The sequence below is a fragment of the Canis lupus genome, chromosome X (assembly GCF_003254725.2).
Source record: "Canis lupus dingo isolate Sandy chromosome X, ASM325472v2, whole genome shotgun sequence".
Taxonomy (NCBI): domain Eukaryota; kingdom Metazoa; phylum Chordata; class Mammalia; order Carnivora; family Canidae; genus Canis; species Canis lupus.
In genome coordinates, this window is record NC_064281.1 from 91,726,549 (window position 1) to 91,732,826 (window position 6,278).

At 43.6% G+C, this 6,278-nt stretch overlaps 1 pseudogene; it reads right to left on the reverse strand.

The window, feature by feature from the left end:
- Positions 1-4,455: 4,455 nt before the first annotated feature.
- Positions 4,456-4,965, reverse strand: LOC112649100 (nuclear cap-binding protein subunit 2-like; annotated as a pseudogene).
- Positions 4,966-6,278: the final 1,313 nt, after the last annotated feature.

The window sequence follows — 6,278 nt, forward strand, 5'->3', positions numbered from 1 at the left end:
CCTATTCACTGGTCCTCTTTTAGATGACAATGGATATGAATGGGTTAATGGGATTAAAAACAACCCTACTGTTGCTTTAGCAAACCACTGAGTTTCCTAGGCAACATAATGCCTGAATTTCTCCTGTTTCTTCCTGTCTCTAAAAGCCCCTCTGGAGGGAATGGAGAAAATATTAACCTTGGCTTGCACTCAAGTCCTTGCTCTTCCCCTCCCCCTCCTCCCTCGACTCCCCCAGCAGTTGACCTTGCCTCCTACTTTGTTGAAAACATTGAGGCTGTCAGGTGTAAATTCCCTCAACCTTGAGGTCCCCACCTCTCTTCTTCCCCTCTTAAAGGACAAGGCACATCCTTGTGCCTGTCCTTTTGATTTCAAGGTCTCCTGTCTCACTTCCTGCCACGAGATTGGTGAATATCCCCCACCTCCTTCCTGTATTTTCAATCTCTGAGCATCTGCTGGCCACCGCGCTGTTGGCCTAAGTTTATTGCACTTGAGGGAAAACAAATCAAACCGAGAAATCCAACTTCCCCTGTCTTCCATCCCGCTCCCTGTAGGCAAGCTTCTAAAGCTTATTGTTTGAGAGCTAGATATCCCTGACCCTCACAGCCCACCCACTCGCGAGGCCACTGGAACCAGGCTTCTACCCTCCCCTCCTGACGCAACACTAAGGGGACTCCAGTTTAGGTAACCCAGCGCTTGTTAATGGCCGTGGCCAACTTACTCCTTAGCCTGCCTGCCTGCCTGATGACTCAGCAGCGCTCAACATTGTGAACCTCTCCTCTCTTTGCTTTGGATCAGACCTCGGACCATACTCTCCCAGTTGCTATTCTCAATCTCTGATGGGTTCCTCTTTCTCTACCTATCCCTACAATGGTAGTCTTCCCTGAGATTCTCTCCTGGCCCTCTTTTTCTCTCCACAACTGGCTCACACCCTATAGACGCCAGGCAAGTAACATGAATACGTAATGGGAGGCTGATGGGTGCCTGACAGTGGAGAATGTGCTGGAATTCACAAAGAAGCATGCACCGCCCCCCCTTTTGGTAAGAAACAGTAACCCTCTTCTCTTCATTTTCCACTTTTGAGAGTCTTGAGTTCCAAAAACATTTGACTCTCTTCTTCACTATTAATGAAACCAGAGCAACTATGATAAAAGACAACCGATATTTGGTCTCAGTGTGGGGGATAGAGTAAGGAAAAGTGCCCTTTGAAGGAGGCAGCTGCCTGTCTGCTCCGACCAGTTGTTGCCACAAAGGGATCTAGTGCCAGATCTTCTCACTGTTTACAAGAAGTCAGAAATACAGGTTTCTGTACAAATCTTTTGGTTAAGTGTTTACATTTTAAATTTTAAAAATCAACACAATGTGAGAGTCAAATAGACATGCATCTGAGACAGCTCTAATGACCAGGGCCAACAATTTTCTTTTTAATTAATTAATTGATTTGAGAGAGAGAGAGAGAGAGAAGGAGCAGTGGGGAGAGGCAGAGGGAAAGAGAGAGAGAGAGAGAAGCAGGCTCCGGGCTGAGCAATGTCTGCTAGATCCCAGGTCTCTGGGATTATGCATAACCTGAGCTGAAGGTAGATGCTTAACCGACAGAGCCACCTAGGAGCCCCAGAGATGGGGCATTTCTAATAAGCTCCGAGCTGATGCCTACACTGCTGGTCCATGAACCACACTTTAAGACACAACCTCCATCTGAACAACATGGAAAGTAAATTCACTTGTCAAACATCTACTAATTTTTAAGGCTCAGCTCAAATGTCATCTTCTGTATGAAATCTTTCTAGGTCATACCTCTCATCCCTCCTTTCTCTAAATCCTCCTTATCGTGTGCAGACCACAATCGCACCATCTATAACCTCTTAACTGTATGTCTCCCATCGCTAGACAGTGAGCTCCTTCCTTAAGGGGCATTCATAGCATCTACCAACAAAGCCTAGCATGGAGCAGGATCCAAGAGATCCTCAAGGTCAAATGGACACAGATGGACAGGCCCCTTTTGGGTGTCTTTAAAATCTTAGCTCCTGGGGATCCCTGGGTGGCTCAGCGGTTTGGCACCTGCCTTCGGCCCAGAGCGTGGTCCTGGAGTCCCAGGATCGAGTCCTGGGATCGAGTCCCACATCGGGCTCCCTGCATGGAACCTGCTTCTGTCTCTGCCTGTCTCTCTCTCTCTCTCTCTCTCTCTCTCTCTCTCTCTCTCTCTTTCTCTGTCTCTCATGAATGAATAAATAAAATCTTTTTTAAAAATCTTAGCACCAAATGCTGCCTACTCAAATCTCTGAAAATGTAGAATCCCTATACTTCCCTTTTTTGTTTTTGGAGGTTTTTTTGGAATCCATATATTTCTATTACATAAGACATAGTTAGCAACTTTGAAGTTTTGGTTTTTATCCTTTTAAAAGTTTGAACTTGGGACACATGCGTGGCTCAGTGGTTGAGCGTCTGCCTTCGGCTCAGGGCTTGATCCCAGGGAGCCTGCTTCTCCCTCTGCTTCTCCCTCTGCCTGTGTCTCTGCCTCTCTCTGTTTCTCTCATGAATAAATAAATAAAATCTTTAAAAAAATAAATAAAAGCTTGAACTTTGTGTTACTTTTTTACAGTAATGAAAGTAATTTATGTTCACAGTACAAAAAAAGGAAGCAAAAATTACCCATAATCTCACAACCCAGAGATAGTTGTCATTAACATTTAAAAAATTTTAATTCCACTATAGTTAACATCCTAGTTGTCATAAGTTCTTTTTTTCAAGAGTTCAATGTCCCTCTTTTCTTTTTTCTTTTTTTTTTTAATGTCCCTCTTTATAGATGAGGTCATAGGTAGAGACAATGATAACTCGGGCTAACAATTCAAGCAGGAACCACTGTCCATTTTAAGGCCTATAGAAAACTGGGTTATGTTTTACTACAAAATTTTAAAATACATTAATTCAAGCTACCGTGTAAAAGACATTTTTAAAATGAAGAATATGTCTTCATTGAACACCTGCAAATGGTTCTTTCCTAAACCCGTACTACTAGATGTGGCTCTTAAAAACCCAAATAATCAGCTTGAACTTAAATGAAAGAACCTATACTGACCATAAAGGGAAAGAGGCTTATCTGAGATATTGCAGCACCAACTTCCACAAACTCTAGTGGAAGTTAAGACATACTCTGCTGCTAGCTGAAAACATTTCACTCATGTCAGGGAAAATTGCACTACACTAACAACTTAAGTGAGCAATAGCTCAAGTATATTAGAGAAATCTATTTTGTAGGCTTCCTTCTCTATAGAGGCTATCAGCTCACTCTCAAGGCTCCGAAACTCAGCAAGCATGGTCAGGGAGAAAACAAGGCAGACTTCAATGAGGAATTGGCCAAGTCACATTTCCTGAGGGAAGTAATTCTGATTGTTCTTGTTATGTGTTCTCTCGATCTTCAAGCTCTTTTAAAACCTAGTCCGTTTCCAAGATCACTCTGAAAATGAATCAGTCTGATGCATAAACCCTTTTTTTGGTGGCTTTATGGAAAACACATCTTTGGAAAAATGCATAAATACTTTTCAAGTCCTAATACATAAAGCACATAAGCAGGCAGTATTCCCTGAGATGGTCTAAGGCTTACTTTTGCACCAACAATTCAGAAAGGTCCCTTGACTCCTAAGTTGGCCTTTAGAGATGACAACTCAACACAGAAAGCAAATTCAGTTGTCAAACATCTACTAATTTAGAGCAAAGTTGTATGACAGAGCAAAACTTCATTTATCATATTTTATCTTCTGTAAACTTAAAAATTGTTAAATAATAACTCCAGGCCCCAATGTAGACCATGAATCTACTATCAATTTTTAAAAGTTTCCATCTTCCTAAAAGAAGTGTGGTGTTTTGGGCTGCTAGATCAAGATCAGAGATCAAATCTGTTGCCATGCAACACAAATTTGGACACAGTAACATAAAATCATTCTGGTAACCTGACACCTGGCCAAGATTCCAAGACTATAGAATTAAAGGCATTCTTTCGGATTCTGTCCCTTAATAGGAAAACATGAAAAGGCTTCCAGCTCAGTAGAGACCTTGAACAAAGCATGGTGGGTGCACGTGGCTGGCTTAGTCCCCTGGAGCTAGCAACTCTTGATCTTGGGGTTGTGAGTTCCAGCCCCACGTTGAGTGTAGAGATTTCTTTAAAAAAAAAAAAAGCGTGGTAGAAGTGGGCAGGTTTAGAGGTGGTGGCTCAGCAGTTGAGCATCTGCCTTTGGCTCAGGTCGTGATCCCAGGGTCCTTGGATCGAGTCCCACATCAGGTTCCCTGTGCGGAGCCTGCTTCTCCCTCTGCCTATGTCTCTGCCTCTGTGTGTGTGTGTCTCTCATGAATAAATAAATAAAATCTTTTTAAAAAGTGAGCAGGTTTTCAGACCCTGGGTAATGCCTGGCAAATTCAACGGGCCAAAGGAGTGAGATTTCATGATGGGGCTCTCACCACTTACTAGTTTGGGGCCAATTTTCCATAGCCTCCTCTCTCAGCATCATTGTCTTGCCAATACTCATCTCGTGCTTGTTCTCCAGATCACCCATGGCCATACTACCTGCCCTCCTTAAAACCTGCGTCCCAGTCTGCATGAATGATCCCGTCACCCAAATGTGTTCCATGCATGTACCTCATGGCATTTTCTGCACCTGCTCTTGAGTGGTACTCCACAAAGCAGAACCCACATGCTGTTGTCTTCATCTTCGGGTCCTTCATGATTTTCTTTATGCCTCCACTTCTGCTGAAGAGTTCATAGATTTTTCCTTTCAGTGGTGTAAAAGGAAAGGTTTTCAGCATCCAATACACAGCTATCTTCAGTAATTTTTCCTGTTCTTCACTGTCACCTTGGAAGGGCTGGTCCCAGTACCAGCTCAGTTCCACGCAGGAGTCGCTGCACAGCGCAACTTCGGCAGGCCACTGGGCATAGTGCAGACAGGTGGATGGGACCTCTGCCCCTCCCGGAACCATGAGGTGGCTGCAGCTGTGTCAGAAACGCAGCTGTCGGGGATCCCTGGGTGGCTCAGCGGCTCAATGCCTGCCTTTGGCCCAGGGCGTGATCCTGGAGCCCCAGGATCGAGTCCCGTGTCAGGCTCCCAGCATGGAGCCTGCTTCTCCCTCTGCCTGTGTCTCTGCCTCTCTCTCTCTCTCTCTCATGAATAAATAAAATCTTAAAAAAAAAAGAAACCCAGTTGTCATTAACGATTATGTATATTTCCTTCATGTTTTGTCTGTGCATGTATGTTTCACATAGTGGGTTTCCATATTCAAATTAGTTAAAGTCCACAAATGTTTAACTGAGCACCTGCTATGGGCCAGCCACTATTCTAAGTACAGGGGATATGGTGGGGAAAGAAAGAAAATTTCTCTTCTTGTGTGGCTCACATTCAAGATAGAGAAGATAATCAAAAAAGTGAGTGAATGATATTGTATATTAGGAAGCAGTAAATACAATGGAGAAAAATAAAGCCCAGAAGGGGGATGGAGAGGCGGGGGATGATGTTTCAAGATCTGAAAGCAATGAAGGAATGATCCATGAGGATATTTGGGCAAGAGCATTCCAGCAAAAGAAATCACAAGTACAGAGTCCCTGAACTGGAAACAGGTTTGGTTGTTCCAAGGCCTTACTGAGGCTGAAAGTAGAGTGACCAAGGAAGGAATTGGGAAATGAGGTGCTCAAGTCCTAAAGGTGAGGGTTGGGTAGGGCGGTGTGAATCCTGTGGGGCTTTGAAAGCTGCTGTAAGGACTTTGGACTTTTGCTCTGAGTGAGATGAAGCGCATCTTTGAATACTTAGTTTCAAACTGGTTTCCAGTTTTTGCTACCATCTATCATGCTTTGTGATTTTTTTTTTTCCGTACAAATCTCTGTTTACAGAGATATACATATAGAGAGTGCTCCGGTGAGCACTTCCCCAGGAAAAAGTTCTAGAAGTTAAATTCCTTGGTCACAGGTTAGGAATAATTTGAGGCACTTGCTGCATATTGCCAAAAGGGCTTTCTAGAAAGGCTAACCTCATTTAAAATGTAATTTAGGGGATGCCTGGGTGGCTCAGCCGTTGAGTGTCTGCCTTCGGCTCATGAGATCCAGGATTGAGTCCCGCAATGGGCTCCCTGTGAGGGGCCTGCTTCTCCCTTTGCCTATGTCTCTGCCTCTCTCTCTATGTCTCTCACGAATAAATAAATAAATCTTTTTTAAAAAGAAAATATAATTTAGTTGACATTGAGTGCCTACTACTTTATTGAGGCAGACATGGTCTAGGTGCTTTAAATACATCGGTGAACAA